The sequence below is a fragment of the Bidens hawaiensis genome, unplaced genomic scaffold (genome assembly GCF_021521415.1).
Source record: "Bidens hawaiensis isolate Kalapana, Puna unplaced genomic scaffold, B.hawaiensis_p1.1 tig00029268_1, whole genome shotgun sequence".
NCBI lineage: Eukaryota > Viridiplantae > Streptophyta > Magnoliopsida > Asterales > Asteraceae > Bidens > Bidens hawaiensis.
Window position 1 is genome coordinate 136,872 of NW_027494818.1, and position 18,743 is coordinate 155,614.

General features: G+C 39.6%; 1 pseudogene across 1 annotated transcript; it reads right to left on the reverse strand.

Annotated features, from left to right (window-relative positions):
* Positions 1-264: 264 nt before the first annotated feature.
* Positions 265-5,519, reverse strand: LOC143578397 (monosaccharide-sensing protein 2-like; annotated as a pseudogene). Its single transcript, XR_013143253.1, has 6 exons — positions 5,448-5,519; positions 4,518-4,618; positions 3,481-4,041; positions 1,636-2,484; positions 1,093-1,280; positions 265-702 (listed from the first exon to the last, which is right to left on the reverse strand). The product of XR_013143253.1 is annotated as a monosaccharide-sensing protein 2-like (transcript).
* Positions 5,520-18,743: the final 13,224 nt, after the last annotated feature.

An 18,743-nucleotide genomic window follows, 5' to 3' on the forward strand; every position in this document is an offset into this window, starting at 1 on the left:
TGACATACAAGAATATTATATAGGAATGGGAAAACTTGGAAAAGAAGTCATATCTATTTTAGGTGTTGATAATCATAATAATTATAATTCATAACACAAACCATATTCAAGTTTATATGCCTCTAGTCAAATACTCCTAATAATTTCCGGCTCACGGGCCATGAGCCCGGGCTACATTGAACTCAAACACACCCTAAACACAATAATTTAAGCCGGTTTAATGATGTTCTATCTTATGTTATATTACACAAATATTGCATTTTTTTGGTTCACTCATTCTTGGTTCGAGCTCCAACCGCGAAAAACTCAGTGATCACTTCAAGTGGCATCCCTTTTGTTTCCGGAACCTTTAAGAACACAAACACCCATGAAATAACACACACGATAGCATAAATACCGAAAACGCCCTCCAGCCCGATAGAAGAAAGCATCACCGGCAACGTGTATGTCACAATGATATCACATATCCAGAAGACTAGTGCAAATATGGCAATGCAGATTCCACGAACCCGTGTTGGGAAGATTTCCGAGCATAATATGTTTGGAATCGGGCCGTAAGCCATGACAAAGCAGCAAAAGTAGACGACCACACATGTGGTTGAGATAACCGCGTGTATTACGGATCCCATGTTGATTATGTTACTGATAACGAGGGTCACAAGAGACGCGATTAGTACGGGGATTGTAGTCAGCAGAAGAGCCCTGAAATGAAAGAGTTAGTAACACGGTTAGGAGCATTTTTGTCTTTTCACATTGTGCTAGGTATATATATGTATATAGTAATATAGGCTCGTATATGGGTCATTTCAACCCGTTTACCCATAATGGATTAGTTTGGGTTATGTTTTATGGAGGGGCATTTTTGTCTTTTCACACTAAAACAACCGTTTTGACCCAAACCCGTTTGACCCGTTACCCAGCCCGCATGGCCCATTTGGCCACCTTTGATTGTATATGGAGGGGCAATTTTGTCTTTTCACACTAAAAACAACCGTTTTGACCCAAGCCCGTTTGACCCGTTACCTGGCCCGCATGGCCCGTTTGACCATCTTTGATTATATCAGTGCTAGTGTAAAAACAAGTTTAAATTACCTTCGACCCGTGATATCCATGGACCGCATGGCGATAGCAATACATGGAAGCATTAAAAGAGTTGTAAATGCACTGATAAGAAAAGAAGCAGAATCTGAACCGAGGCCAAGGCTCGATAAAAGAACACTCACACCCGCTTGCTCGAGGATTTGAGGTGTGTAGTACATAACCCCGTTTATTCCTGAAAACTACATTTAAATACAAAACAACATTTTCATTAATTTGTTCAAAAAAATTTACCGAAGTTTATTTTTTCAAGAAATGCATATACCTCGGGCAAGCTTGCGGGGTCTAACAAGCCTACGATTTATACTATTTTTATTCAATATATTTACATGATAATAATAGTTATATATAAAATCATGATAAAAGTAACCAAAATATATATACTGTATTATATAAAAAAATAAATTATATATGTATAAATATATAATAAACGAGTCGAGCTTAACAGAATTCGATCTTTATTAAACCACTCACGAGTGGAGCTCGAGCTTTATAAGTACAGCTCAAAATGAGCCGACCCGTGCACGAAAAACTTACCTGCTGAAGCATTTGGATTGAAACCCCAACAAATAAAGCCCGTGAAACCCCGGGCTCACAAAGTGCAGACCACATTGGCGTTTTCGAAGCGGTTTCCGACGGGTGAACCATTGCGGGCCCCACAGGAACTTGACTCATGAGCTTTTTCGAGTACATACTAGGTTGACTCACCAGAGCCGAAGCTTGAACATTACCACCACTACCCATAAACCGAAACAAACGACCCGCAAACTGACTCGCCGGGCCCGCCCGGTTCTTGATGCAAGTACATTCTCTTAAACCCGCCTTCGTTTTCCCCGTCCGAACCTTCTTTCCCCGACAACTTCCACGCCAACTGCCACCCACCACCGATCCCCACGCCGCCATGTGGGGCCACCAACCCGCTAGTCGCTTGGCGGGAAATCAACGGGCTTTGTAAATTTAAATTCTCATCCGATTCATTTCCATCGTCCGTTCCATACCCATCATTTCCATTCTGCACACTCTCTTCATCCCATTGGTCTTCTTTCGCTTGCGGGCCCGCGATACTAAACATGCTACCCCAGTTCGGGAATAACATGCTTCTCATACTTCCTGACTCGGGTTGTTTTTCGTGAACACTGCCAAAGAGGGTAACGAGCGGGTCCATTAGTGGGATACTCGAGTTGACCATGGTCCCTTGACGGGATACAAGACTACGCATGCTTTGACCGTTGACCGGTTTTGCTATATATGAGAGAGCCTTTTCGGGCCCGTATAAGTATAACTGATCTTGGTCTTTGGTATCTGCATTGTCTAAACCTATCATGTACTCTTCAATCGATGTGTCACCTCCGATCACCAAACCTTCTACTAGTAATGCCATTTCACCTATTATTCAAGATGTTATCGTTTACATATAATAAACTAGTTTGAGGCCCGTGTACTACAGGAGTAGTCTTGAAAATACAATATTTAATAAATAATCAGATACAAGAAACAATAAACTCGTTAAGCACTATTAATATAGTCGTTGTACAATAGTCTTTAAAACAATTTTAAAGTAAAAGATTATTTTAAATATCAAATGTTTGAAAAAAAAATGAAGTAAATATTAAATTAACAAATTTTGAAACATAAATTTTAAGAATTGTAACTATTATTTTATTATTATAAATTTGATAAAAAGGGTGATGTTTAATGTAGGAGTGACAAGTGGCAAAACTTGTAGACTTTTATTAGAGAATATAGATATAGATATAGATGTTTTCATAACCGAATAGGATAGGCTGCCGGTTCACCGATTCAACCGGTCGAACAACTTTTTTTTTTCTCAAAAATGACGATCAAGGTTGAAAAAAATGTTAAAATAAAATTCAAAAAAAATAGTTAAAAATTCATAACTCGAAATATAAAACAAAAACTAAAAAAGTAAAAGTACTAAAAAGTTTCCTCCATTTTTCTCGTTCCAATAAAAAGAATAAAAATAAAAAAGTCGATAAATTTCAACCCGTTTTGACCCGTTTCTATCATTTTCTTTTTTTAGTTTGACCCATTCTGACCCATTATATACATTTATAATACAACTCATTCAACTCAATGGGTCACATTTGCCACCCCTACATTAACCCATTTAGTTAAACGTGTCTTACAGGTTGGCAGGTTATAATCAAGTTGCAAACTTGTTAATCTCGTTGTGAAAAAAATGGTAGAAATGGGTTAGTGGGTCAACTTGTTTAATTTACCAGATTGGCGAGCCGACGTTGGGTCGGCGTATTTAACTAAACGGGTTAAGCATGTCAACCAAAACACGACCCGTTTTTCAAACGGGTTAAATATACCAACCCAAAACTCGTATCACCTACCAAAACGGGTTATAAAAAATACCCGAAACATCTTCCACGCCACGCAATCTTTGCAAGACCCGCTTAGCCTCTCTCATTTTCCCTTTACTCACAAGCCACCTCGGGGATTCGGGCAAACAGAAAACCGTCAATATAAAATAAACAAAATACGGAACAGAAACAACACCCAACATCAACCTCCAACTTGTCGAAGCCATTAACGACAGCCCGAAAACCATACAATATGCCAAAAACATTCCACCCGAGCCCGTGAACTGTGGGAGTGTATTTAACAGCCCCCTAACTTCAGGAGGCGCGATTTGGGATATATAAATAGGAGTTAAAGTGACTGCTAAGCCAACTCCAAATCCATCTATTAATCTTGCTAGTAAAAGAACATATACATTAGGTGACCAAAGCATTATTAATCCACCAATGAAGTAAAAGAAAGATGAGAGGATTAACATGGGCCTGCGGCCCACCGAGTCGGATATGGGCCCGGAGCAAGTTGTGATCAGGGTCGCCCCGATTAGTGACATGGCAACAACTAGGCCTTCTATTGTACTTCCAAGAGTTAGCTCCTTCTTTATGTATACAACAGCTCCTATATACATACACATTATCAATATTATAAAGGCGTCATTTTCTAACACAACACGAAAATATAATATAGACGGGTTGACTTGTTTAACATGCTTATTTTTATACATTTAAAAAGCATTTGTTTTATGTTATAACTTAAACTGATTGGGCTTTTTATACCAAGATTAAAACATAAAATGCTTTATAGTTTTACACATTTGTATTGTTTGTTGTAAACATGTAAGTATTTATATGCAAAAAATTAAGTAAATAAATAAAAAAAATTATTTTTTAGTTAAACGGGCCGTGTTCAGTTTAACTCGTGTTGTGTTTGGGCTAATGTCTCTAACACGGTTTCCTGGTTCATGTTAAATTTTCTTGTTTGTGTCGGGTTTGACCCGTCAACCCACAAGCAAGACCCAAATAACACCCCTAGCGGGGTTCGGTTTAGGTTTATCACTACAATAATAAAGAGAAAGACTCAAAGAAGTGTAGTACCTGCAATTGTAGCATTATCCCAACCTTGCAAAAGATTACCAATTGTAGCAATAATAGCAACCAATGCAACACCATTCATCTTGTCATATAAGGGCCAATTTCTTCAATTCAAACCCTATAACTTAAAAAACCTCATTTGTAAATATAAGATTTTTGGTAATAATAAACTTTCTCCATATGTTAACATACCCCCCCCCCCTCTCTTTCCTAGGATTGTTTACAAGACGAGCCAAGGTGGGTCGAGCTCGAAATTAAATGAGGCAGCTCAGCCATTGACGAAGCTTAGTGAGGGCCCAGGAACCCCCCCCCCCCCTGTTTTTTTGCGCAGTAGTGTAAATTTACCCGTTTTCGTCCGAAAATTTGTATACGTCGTGTAAGTTTAGCCTTTGTCGATTGAAAATTTGAGCCCGCCCCCGCGTTTATGATTTTTTTGAATACATTTTGAGTCCCCCCCACCCTCCCCCGACAAGCTCGTTCAAGCTTTGCCATTGCTCAGCTAGGCTCGAGCTCGAGCTCGATTTTGAAGTTAAACGAGTCTTGGGTTGAGTTTGGCTCGGTTACAAACATGAGCCAACTCAGGTTGTTTCAAATCAAAAAATTTTAGCAAGTTTTATTCAAGATTTTATCGAGAGAGCCACAGGCTGCGAGTTTTTTATCAGAAAAAAGATTAAAAATTATTTAAATTAAAAAACAAATATGCCCATTTCACTTTCATACTCACAAAATAAAAATCTTGAAAAAAAAATAATTTTTTTGCAACCCATTTTGATATCAAGAAAGAAAGATTACAAGAAAGTACAAAGGTTCAAGATCTAGTAAGATTGAAAGTACAGGCTTTTAAGCTTTGACTGCTTTGTTTACTACATCAAGATGATCATCACATGCATACACACATATTGTATCTATAGTTATAGAAGAAGCAGAAAATACCTGAAAGCAGAGAGATGGGCCAAGAATTTTTTTAATGGAATCTTGCAGAGTATGCTAAAAGTTACAATCTTTCTTTATAAATGATTTATTAAGTTAGGAAAAAGTTGCTTTTTAATCACACCAAGTCACCAACCTTTCACTAAATTTCTCAAAATTTCTTCAAAACCAACACTTGTCTTGGATGTCTAAAGTTAGTTTGATTTGTGGGTAACTTTTTTTAAACTGAAATTGATCAGTTTATAATTTAACTAGATTATTGACCATCGTATAATATTGTTAGATAATAAAAAACGGCATTGTTAATAAATCTGTACATGTTTTTATGAAAGCGATAAAATTCATATTGCACGAATTAAATAATAAAAAAAATGTGATTTTTCCTGTCAATAACGTTTTTCCGGAGATCTGCAATTAACGACGTTAGGATTCTGGTAGTCGCAGCCCGTTGGAAACAAATACGTTAAAAGTTTGGACCGTCAGCAGCCAATTCGTTAGTTGGGACCGGCAACGACCAAAAGATGATAGTTAAGATTAATAAAAACCAATATATCTTTAATAAATAGAGTGCCGGGAAACAAAAAATAATAAAAAGAATTAGGAAAATATAGATAACTAATAGGAGAGAAATACGGCAAAGAAAAAAAAAAGCAAGGATGCATCAAATGTGACATGTGACAAAAAAATAAATTTATATTATACTTATATATAAATAATACTAGTTATTATCTCCCGTATTACGGGGGCTGTTTTATATTGTTTGTTCTATTATTTATTTGTTTTTTGAATTTATATTTATTTATTGTATGAAAGTTAATAATATACTTATGGTTTGATGATAAATTGTTTCACAAATAAATAAGATGTTATAACCCTGTTTAAAAGCTATATGTTTTTGATGAGACCCAATACCCGTTTATTTTTTTTACTATAAAATTGGTTTTTTTAATTATAAATAATATTTATGAAAGTTAATAATATACTTATGGTTTGATGAGACCCAATACCCGTTTATTTTTTTACTATAAAATTGTTTTTTTAATTTAAATAATATATATATTTTAAAATAAATAAGATATTAATTTTTAGCATATCCTATTTTATAGGATTTTTACATCAATAATTTGGTGAGAATAATTTTTATTTAATGAGATGTTATAACCCGTTTAAGGAATATCTGGGTTTGATAGGACCCATACCCATGAATTCGGGTCAAATGCATGAGAAGCCTCTATTTAAAAATCAAGCAAATCTGGTGACTCCAAAAAAAGGGGGAGCGGCCACATCGCGACACGTAGGATTTTTATGTTTTCGTTTATATATATTATAGATACGTATTTAGACATAAGTTTAGTTAAGCTTGTCATATACATGTCATCTTTAAATTCAAATTCGTTTTAACCCGACTTCATTTTCAATTTTTAATGCGCTGATAGTTTACAAGCAGCTCAATTCATTCATGGTCTCATGTGGGTTCAAGTGTCCCAACCTTAAAAAAAAAAGATCCCAAAGACAATGATTGATGGTCTTGTAGTTCATTAAACCCTTAGTCTATTTTAAGTTTATCTGTATTAGTGTACACCTTTTCTTTTATGTTTATTACACGTTAGAAAGATAATAAATGGTGAAAGAATGTGACCCACGCAACACACAATTGAGGGTGTCCTTGTCGCAATTATTTGAATCAACATCATTTGATTTATATTAGGTTTCATGAATCACTTAATCTAAAAGTAGAAAAAAATAAATATTTGCTTGAAATATACATTTAACACTTAAATAATATCAAGGAGAGGAAAATTAGAATTTAATATTATCGGTCAACCTTAAAAAGATGATATTAATAAACTAATTTTTTCTTAGCTAAAAAAATAAGATACCAAATTACCACCTATGCATAATTATGTCCCCAAACAAGTAAAAAATAAAAACCTTAAATCATCAGTTTACCATCTCTATATAAATAGTTGTATGTAATTAAAGTTTAATTAATATTTTTAAACTAAAAATAACAGAAAAAAATGCACCTGCTAAAGTGATGACACCACCCAAGCATAATTATGTTTAAAGTAAACAATGAAAAATTATAGAAAATTCGTGAGATGTCGAAAAGGTTATGATTACATATCATTCTGTAGTAATCAAACAATTATTTAACGTTGATTTTGATTATTAAAATGTCAAAAGAAATACATACAAAACTTAAAACGTGTACAACCAAACACCTCTATATGTTATTTAAATCAATTAAAAAACAATACACTACAGTGTTAGCGTTATGAAACAACAATTTATTATGTGTTGATTTTAGTAATAAATCAAATTACCGTTTAGCGTTAATTTTAAAAGAGATACGTGTTTTATACTTCTATTCAGTAGAAAAGATAACCTTATAATAACTCGACTAAAAGTTTTGGTCTTGCTAGTAGTAGTGGGTAAGGTATAAACTCACTTTTAAGTGATCCGATTCAATAAAAGGTGTTGCTAAACGTATCCCCTTTAAACATGCTTTTTTTTTACTAATTATGTTACTATTTTATTTAGTTTTTTCACAAAAAGTGTTTTTAACTCTTTTTTTTAAATATATTTTAAAAATAATGATATTTTGAGGACGGATATAAAAAAATTTATTTGACTTTAAAAAATTAAGAGAGGGATGCAAGTTTAGCCTAACACTTTAATAAAAGTTGGTTTCAAGCGAATTAAGTTATAAATTCCTGACTAACGTTTTAACTCTTAAAAAGAAAACATGCATTCCTGCTTTAATTAATATAATGTCGTGTCACGTGTAAGTATTATGTAGGATTGTTGTTTTTAACTGAATTGACCCTACTGATCTAAATTATGTACATGTAAAACGGGTAGCAGATGAAAGTTAACTAGTTATTAGAAAATCTGATCTTATATATATTTAGGTATTAGGTTACAAAAAAAACACATTCGGGTGAACGCGAATAAGTCAATTCATGATATCACGTTGTTGATCAAATTTTAGTTAATTGGCTTATCTAATTTCTTGTACATTTCAAATTTCACCCGGTAATCAGCTCCTTATGAAAACATAAGCAAATAACATTGCACTCATCCAACTTAGACGTTGAGTATTTTGTTTTCCAAACCCACATAACATGGGCTAATAAATGTCATGAAAAGACAATTGATTAGACCAAAACCCCATCTGAATCATATGATAGTGACTGTCACCTGATTAAACGAAAACGAATAAACTTGGATGTTATTTTATCTGCAGATAAATTTTAAACAAGAAAACCCATTTAACACGATCCAAATTACCTAGCATTATGACTCAAATACACCAAGTTGTTTAATATCATATGTTTTCTTTTAAAAGTAAAATAAAAGAAGATCACTAATAAGTGGTACAAGAGATGACAGGACACGAGAGTATTTGGTATGTGTTATTGGATATCCACAAATATGTCCCCCATATCCTCTAGCAGGTTGGCACACGCTTTTATATCACATGTAACACTTTAGTTACTTTGGTTTAGGTTAGCATATAATATTATAAGAATAATTTATATTAAACAAAAAAAGTAAATTGTGGTTTTCGTTTATTTAGTTTTAGTTCAATAGTTTTAAATCTGCGATTTTCGTCTTTGTGGTTTTATTTCACTTGCAATTAAACCTGTCCCCACTAACCCCACTAAGTATGGTCGCTAAACACATCAGTGTGCCCCTACTCTAAAATGGAGTTTTGTTCTTTTCTCCCCAAATAAACCCCAACCCTAATTCGCAAGCCCCCTTGCGTGAGGGGCTGAAGTGTATATGGGGAAATAAAGGATAAAATTTCCCCTCATTGGGGGGCACGCTGATGGGGCTTAACGATCAGACTTAACGCGGTTAGTGGGTTCGGGGTTAATTGCAAGTGAAATAAAATCACATGAACGAAAATCGAAAATTTGAAACTATTGCACTAAAATCGCAGATTTGGATGAACCACATGGACAAAAACCACAATTTACTCTATTAAAAATATGGTTTATTTCATTGAGGAAGTGTTTACTACAAATGAAATACAATGAAACCTACTCAAAGATGTTAACTACAATCAATTATACCACAACACAACTTATTTGTTAACATCATTCCGTTATGACAAATATATTTTTAAAAAGTTAATTTGTTACTCTTATAAACATTATAACTGTAACATCCCAGCCCGGAAGGGCTGACGTGTCACAATAATATGGTTTTGAACAAAATATATAAATTTATATATTTACCTGTCAAAGGTATAACACATTAAATAAGACAAACTTAAGGTTAATTTACACACTAGCACGGTTGAAATGATATTTTATTATGATCCTGATGTTTTATTCCTCGCTCTTAATCCCACCCAAAGTAACCTATGGACCTGTATATAAAAATTTAAAATAACGGAATGAGCTGAATGCTCAGTACGGAATAATAGGCTCAAACAATCAATGATTTAATGAAACGTAGTTTAAATTGAACTTACAGTTGATTATACGATGCAAAGTAATATTAATTAAAATAAAACGTATCATACGGATGTACCCCTGAGCGAACATAAAACGTGACAATATACAGGTAGCTACTCCTGCATATTTATCACACGAGATGGCGAGTTGGCATACCCGCTATCCATCTCCTTAATATTAATCATAGGATCGATCCATACGCCTCCTAATAGCCATATGTACCACACTTGTACTTAAGAGACGTCGTGAATGATCTCACCGTCACGGTTGGTGCACATGTTGTCGGTGCCGCAACAACATGCTCGTGGGACACTCCACGAGAAGCGACACTCATGGTTTCGGAATACAAATAATCTTATTCATAAAACTCATAGGAAACATATTTTCGTAACATAAATCGGAACATGCGATAATGAGTATAATCAAACATAATAATATCGCATGACATAAAAGCTAAATCCAATGTTTAATCAGAATTTGAATCCAACGGACATCCAAGTGAATTGATAATTCAAAGACGTGAGGAGTTATAAAATATATACTAACTCAATGGGTTTAGATCCACTAAATATGAAAACAATGAAGAGTGGGGTAATGATCCGTACCTTTAAACGTAGTTCAATAAATTCCAAACTTGTTCTTTGTAAGGGGGTCATAATATCCTACATGTAATTAATATTCAGTGAGATTTATATTACCAAATTTCGACGAGGTCCGGCCACACTAATTATTTATTACTCTTCTTGTAAGTTCATAAATATTATTATTTAATATCATATAATTGAGTGGCACATTAGTAATTATTTGAGATTTATTAAGTCATCCAGATTTAGAGTTGTCGAACGTATTTATTTATTATAATACAAAATTTCTTATAGATTTAACAGTTTAGTTTATTGAATCTTTATTACAATTTTATGTGTTGTATTATCATTTACAATGCAATATAAAATCATTTTATGAGTTCTCTTTTCTCAAAGTTTGTAAGGTGCACACTTCTTTTAACTTAATATTGCTTAAACGTCAAATTTTTTTTTAACATGAATGGTTAAAAATCTCACATTCATGAAGTTCATTAATGTATATTTTATTCATGTTTTTCTTTTATGTTTAATAGATTCTACTAAAACAAAAACATTTTTTGTTCTTATTTTGAAGACGTAGTTCTTAATTTTTTTATAGCCATCTAAATAGTTTTCTTATAAAACATATTTCCTAGACTAAAATATTAGTACACAAAAGAGGAAAAGTTACACCCAGTAGGATTCAAATTTTAACTTGAATTAAGTCAGTTAATTATTTAATGAGTATAAACAGTTTTATCTTCTTCATATGTAGGTTAAAATTTTAGCATCTCGTTCTCTACTATAACACAAGACATTTTCGAAAATAGACCATTGGAATTCCTTATTTTTATACATTATACAGTGATTTGACAAATGGTTGATGGCTCAAGCGGATGTTGGCCTGAAATCTGCAGCATCAATAAATGGTTCAAGCGGCACTTCTAGTTGTCGATTTAGGTGGCGCGCAGTGGAGATGACGAGTGGAGGTGTCGGTTTTGGGCTTAGTATATGAAAGGCGGTGGTAGGAGATTGCTAGTTAGTAACCTTATCTTGAAACAGAAAGTACTAGAAGTAGATGGCATGGTTATCTTTAAAGATCAAGCCTAAATGTAACATCCTAAAATTTCGTATTTAATAAAGAAAGTCGCGTTTAGTTATTGGGCTTAAATAATTAACTAGTATTAATTATAGATCATGGACTTAGACCAATTAAGATGGATCAAGGGTAATGGATCTTAAGTCCATGGGCTTTAAGGGATATAAATACCCCTTAAACCCTAAACCCTCATTCCTTCCATCTTATTCTCTAACACACACACCTACACACATATACGCGGCCGTGAGATTGAGCGAAGTTATGGATCGATTATACGCTAGTTCAAGAAGATCTTTATTACACGAGATAAATACAAGATCGATAGCCCGAGCTCGTAGAGGTATGTCGTTTACCTTTAAAGTTTACGTTTTTATAAGCGTTTAGTCTCGAAACTTAGAACGGGAATGGATCGGTATGAACGAAACGTAAAGATGTAAACTTGATGATAAAACAAACCTAATGAACCCGTAAACATAAACGACTCGTTTAGGATGAACCGTAGTTATGTTATTAAACGTTTTAAAGCCTAAAGGTCCAAACTTATTGTCTTTCCGGACCGAGTTTTACCTGAAAATGACCATGGGACTGTTCGCGGGGAGGGTTAACACCATATCGGAGGGTTACCGGCTGAAACGGGGGTGGTTATGGAGGTTAAGGTCAAACAGGGCCTGCTACTGGGCAACTTCGCCTGCAACTAATCCCTGCATAAGTTCGCCTCGATGAGAACTTCGCTAAGCTGTAAGTTCGCCTAGATGTGAACTTCGCTAAGCTGTAAGTTCGCCTAGATGAGAACTTCGCTAGTTATAAGTTCGTCAAGCTATAACTTCGCCTGAGCTAAGTTCGCTGGATGCTTAATTTCGCCAAGATTAAGTTCGCTTGTATACAAGTTCGCCACTTTGAACTTCGCCTAATACAAGTTTGCTAATGTTAAATTCGCTTGATATTAAGCTCGCCAAAAGTTAAGTTCGCTGAGAAATGAATTAAAATCATAATGAAAAATGCGTTAAGACAGTTAATGTAAATAAAATTTTTCCAAGCTGACCTGGCAGCTTGACCCCAGCCAGGGGCTCTGCCCCTTGGACCCTGCTAGGGGCTGCCGCCCCTAGACCCCCGCTTCCAGGGGCGCTGCCCCCGAACCCCCGTTCGTTGTGGGTAATAGCTAAGACTAGAAAGATGATATGAGTAGTGATAGTTAATTGATACGTGTAATTATTATACAGTCAGCCGTGCACAACTGAAGAAAGGGATTACCATCAACGGTGAACGTAACCGACTTCAGGTGAGTTTCTAGCCCCATTTCCTTGTTATGTTTTCGGGGCTGTGTGCATACTCGATGTGGATGTTAATACACTCACCTTAAATGGTAAGTGTATGTCTTGATATATATGTATGTATGCCTGACAGTACGTGAACGACCTTCGGGCATTGCATGTACTGTTAAGGCAGGTATAGTGTAGTATGTATGATATGTGTATATGAATACGGATGTATGTACAATTATGTTGTGTATAGTATTAAACGTATGGATATGATAATGAAAGGTAAGGTAAGGTTAAAGGGTTGCATACCCTAATAATATATGCGAAGGATAAAGGGTTGCATACCCTAATAATATATGCGAAGGTTATAGGGCGTAATGCTCTTAAAAACGTAAGGTAAGTATATGAAAGAAAGAAAGTGCGAAGGTAAATAAGTATATTATAAACGAAAGTATGTAGTTATGTATGTATTGTATTATGTTTGATTAACTAGAACTCACTCAGCGTAGCTGACTTTTAGTATGCACGCATGTTAACAGATTGAGGCAGCTGGTTTGAGATTGAAGAAACACTAACCGGACCCCGGACAGATTACTGGTAACCTGGGGGTTGGAGAGATGTTTCCCACGAGGGGTTAGACCCTTGGAAGATGGTTCTTCTGATAACCTGCAAAACAGACACCGTGAGCTCGTCACTGAGAAGGGGGGGGTTCCTCCTTGTGACCACCCTCCGGCGTGAGAATCAGACTAGATTGCTCTTTAAATATAAATGTATATTAAGAGATTGCTAGAGCAGATATCAGGTATAATATGATGATAATGTAATGTAATAATGTAATAATGTGTTGAGATGATCATACCATTTGGGGTATTTATAGCCGAAGGTAGGTTTCCAAGGAGGTATGGCCGGCTGCAACAGTGTTCCTGTTCATCAACAGTAGCCTACGCACGTGCCCTGCTGGTAGTTGGTGGGTAGGCAGCGGCTGATAGTGACCAGGCCTGCTGTATACTATTCCCTTTCCACCAACTGCCGGCTACGCACGTGGTATGACAGTAGTTGGTGAGTAGGCAGCGGCTAATAGTGATACAGTACAGGAGCCTGCTGCTCGCCATACTGTATCAGTGAGCTGTCGTATCTCTGATCAGATCTTTCGCCCATACCTCGTCAGGTACAGTAAAAGATCCTTCAGTATACAGACTGGCTTATTTGGGCGGGAGTATTCCCCCTCCCGCCTCTGTGCGGGATTGCTCCCGGCTTTGCTCATTCCTTCAGGTGACACTGAATGATCGAGAGCTAAGTACCTTGTGCGTGTAGCCATGCTACGCGGGTGGCCTTCCCTCATGGCTTGTATCCGAGGCTGCGGGAACAGGCGGAGTCCTTCACCATGGGAGGCATTTCCTGCGGGAACAGCTTGCGTACTGCGCGTAAGGACGTCACGTCTCTGAGCATGGTTGGTCCTGCGGATCCAGTTGGTCTCTGCGCAGACGTCCCTGTTTAAGGTGAGTCTTGCGGGATCAACTGGGCTCTGCTGGGACCTACCTCTTCAAGTCCCCCCAGTCCAATGTTCTTCTCATGCGTGTTTAATAAAGTGAGGTGAACTTTTGGACTTAAGCAAAGGGTTTTGAAAAGGGGTTTTTTAAGGTTTTCCATAGGGATTCCTCCCGCGGAAGTCCTTGTCACTTGCAGAAATGCCCGAGTTTCCTGCTTGGTCTTTGGGTATGATGCGGGTAGGTCTGTAACCTCCTCGCAAGTCAGGAGCATTGAGTCCCAGTTGTATGTATTTTCCATGAGGTTTTGGTAGTTTTGAACATAGTGATCAATTATGTTAAAACCATCAATTCCATCTTGGAACTTCCAACAACGTAGTTCTCGACGTTCCCGCTATGCGGGGATGTTATTTCCGTTTCCGCAAGCATTGCCCAGAAGATCCTTCTTGGTTTCAATTCCCAGCGGAGCGCTAGGTATGTGAAGGGTTTTGCCTTGACACTGTACCTGCGCTCGTCTTACGGTTACTTTACTTCCAAGGTATTCCTGGCGTCAATTCCCTGCGGGTGCTAGGTATGTGAAGGGTTTTGCCTTTACACTGTACCCGCACTCGTCTTATAGTTACTTGGTTGCCGAGGAATACTTGGCTTCAATTCCCTGCGGGTGCTAGGTATGTGAAGGGTTTTGCCTTAACACTGTACCCGCGGCCGTCTTACGGTTACTTGTTCGCCAAGATTTTCTTGGCTTCAGTTCCCTGCGGGTGCTAGGTATGTGAAGGGTTTTGCCTTTACACTGTACCCGCACCCGGCTTATGGTTACTTGTTTGCCAAGGTACTTGGCTTCAATTCCCTGCGGGTGCTAGGTATGTGAAGGGTTTTGCCTTAACACTGTACCCGCACCCGGCTTATGGTTACTTGTTTGCCAAGGTAAGCGGTATTTTCCCGCTTTTTAATATTTTCGAATTTTGAATTTTGAAATTCGAAGAGTTTGTGAAAAGATAAGAACAGTCCAAACCTCTGAAACGTCGTGCGACGGTTTCTTCTGACTGTGTCAGGACGTGCAGGAAGTTATGGTGACGTGACAGAACATGGTCATTCCAGACGCTTTTTCAGGCGCGTGGGCGTGATTTTTCGGGCGCGTGGCCGCGAAATTACTGGCACACGTCCTTTCAACAGCTGTTGCCAGCTTGCTTTTTGCCACTTGTCATAGTTTCATTGCACCTTTGATTTCTCTCTCCTCCGCATTAAATTCACCGCATTAATTGCGATTACTATATAAAGGGGGAGAGGGTTATTTGCAATTCACACTTTTCACTCTTCTCTTTATCTTTAAGGCGATTTCCGGCGAATACTCCTTTATTCAATCGAGCATTCTCTCGAAATCGCTCTCTTCCTCTTCTGCAAGATGTCCTCTCGTGATGCTGAAGCTATAGCTGACGACAGGGGTACTGCTGGTGAGTGCCAGTGTGCCCTGCCCGGCGATCAGTACCGGTATGTTGTCAGGAAGTTCATGCTCGATCATCTCGAGCCTGAGTTTCCTGAATCCCACCAGACCGTGTACGATGCCCCCAGAGGCAAGATCGGGGTTTATGCTGCATTTTTTGTCTATGGGAATCTTAGATTCCCATTGACTAAATTTGTTTACCGTGTCCTGGAGAGGCACGGTGTTCATTTGACCGAGCTGCACCCCATGGCGATCGCCAAGATTCGCCATTTTGAGTGGGTGTGCCGGATTTTGGGCATCGAGCCCCATGTGGACCGCCTGATGACCTTCTATACTTGGAGGTGCATCCAGGGGTGGTACACCCTGACGACCCGTATCAAGGGTCTGAAGATTTGCGACACCGAGCGCAGTCTTCGCGCGTGGAAGCAGGAATTCTTCTATATTTCTGCCCGCGCCATCCCCCTTGCCATGAAGTTTAAAAATGGCCAAGCGATACCGAGCCTTCACGCCCCCAATTACCAGGAGGCGGAATGGTTTTCGAAGATATCCCGGGTCCAATCTCCGGTTTACCGGTTTGCGGAGTCCGGGATGGTCATGTTAGGGATGAGCCGGGTGTGGAAGAATGCGTCTCAGGTTCCCATCCTTCTCGAATATGGTTTGAACTCTATTCCCTATGGTATGTCTTGTCTTTCTTTTTGATACGAGTTTGTCTTCTAACTGTTTCTTTTATTTCAGAGGGAAATGATTTGGAGTCGCTTCTGTACCCGCGGGAAACCGACGGTCCCGCGCGGATGGGTACTCGTGCTCTGGACGAGGGCGAGTTGCCCATCCTGGAGCAAACGGCGGATCGTTTTGTGGAGGTCTATCCGCTGGGCCACGAGATCCTGAGCCTCCGGCGGCCAGGTAAGGCTGTACCCGCTGCTGGAATTCCTGACCTGTCTTCTTCTGAGGAATCCTCAGATGCTCCTCCGTTGGTGCGGAAGAAGAGGGTTGCCGGCGGGAAAGGGAAGGAGAAGGCCTCCACAGCTGATCCGGTGATTCTATCTGACTCCGAGTCAGATAATGAAGAGGTGGCGGGGAACCCCAGTGGTGAGGGGACCACTGCTCCGGAGGTTACGACTGTTACCTCCGGAGATCCAGCGACGACGACGGTGATCGGTACCAAGAGGCCGGCTCCATCGGGTTCCTCCCCGCCCGTCCGTACGTTCAGGGTCAAGAAAACCCGTAAGTACAATCATAGTTTCTTTGTAGATTTATCACTATAAATTTATCTAACACTTTCTTCTTTGTGCAGGCGTGGATGTTGACGCATTCCGGGGTGAAGCGCAGAGGAGTACCCTTCCGCCAATGACGGTAGGCTTGGTCAGCCTACCTGAGGCGTCGACCCGGGTAACCGCGCCTGCTTCCGCTGGTTCAGTTGCTCCCTCAGAGCAGACTGTTCCAGCTGAGATGACGTCACCCGCCGGCTGTGAGTGCGATTTTTACAGCATCCTTCACAGAGCCGGCGGTTACTGCTGCTGCTTACAAGGCGGCGACCACGGCGGCGACCACAACGGCGACCACGGCGGCTGCCACCATGCCCGCGCCACCGGCACCGATGGCCGGACCATCAGGTACGCGCAGGGCTTCCCGCCGATCTTTGCCACCTTCCCGTCTGCCTGACCTGTTGGATGGATTTCCTTTAGGTTCAGGTGATGGGTTTGGCGGCTATCGGCCTGTCATTGACCCTACAGGTGCGTAGGGTTCCTTTCTTTTTCCCTTGTTTTTTATCATCTTTTCCTTACTGCCTTTGTTTCTTTTGCAGTGTCGGATTCCAATGAAGTGTATGTTCCGCGATGGAACATACGCCGAGGAACAACCCTTCGTACCCCTGTGGAGTGCGTGGACTGGGCTCGCCACGCTGCTCCTCATGGTGCGTTGGGGGAAGCCATGGCTAGCTACCAGGAGGGTAGGCTAACCAATGAGCTTCGGGTTCTCCAAGCCCGGATGCAGCCGCGCGTCGAGCTGCTTTGTCGTGAAAATGACAAGTTGAAAGCAGCTCGCGCCAAGGACATATCTGAGGCGCGTGCTCTTCGGGAGGAGAACCAACAGCTGGCGGCAGCTGCCGCCGACAAGGAGAAGGCCTTCAAGGCCCTCGAGGTTGAAGTTCAGGCGCGACTCGAGGCCCGCTCCAAGGCTGCCCAAGCTGTGAATGAACAGCTTCGGCTGGCCAGGGAGACTGCGCGAAACGCAACCGAGAGGGCTGCCAAGGCTGAAGCCGTTGCTGAGCCTTTGCGTGTGGAGAATGAGGAGCTCAAGGCCAACTTAGAGGCTCTCCAACGCGCTCATGATGCCTTGGCAATGGAAGATGCCAAGAAACTCCAGGAAATCCTGGACCAGAGGGGGGTGCTTGACCACACCGAGCGGAAGCTTAAGGGCGTCGAAGAGGCTGCCGCAAAGGAAGTTTTACTTGCCAACCTTAACAAGAGCGAAGCCGAACGCGCCCATAACGAAGCTCAAGCTGCCCTCCAATGGCTTCTTCGAGAAGCGTTGCCTCAACTTTTGTAAGAAAAGGTTCTAATACTTGTGTTTTCTTTGTAGGTTGTGCGTCGGGTCTTTTCAGAGACCACTTACGATGATGCTATGACCGCAGCCCTCAACGCTTCTCATGAGGATGGGGAAAAGGCCGGCTTCCTGCTTGGTCTAGGGTTTGTTGAGAAAGGCGTCCCGCCTTCCAACTTCCCTTTGTTCGATGCGGATACCGAAGCCATTTATGACCAAGCATTGAACCAATACGCCGCCTTCCCGCATCCAGTAGTGGAAAAGGTTGACGAAGTAGCTGCTGCTGATGATGGGTTAGCTGTCCTCAAAGCGTTCCTCGAACCACCCCGTTCTTCTGACGGAGCGGGTCCAAGTGGAAGCGGCCCTGAAGCTTGATCCTGAAGATCCCTTCCCATTGCTAAGATAGACTTGTATAGTTTTATTCTTTTAGGCGGGTAGTT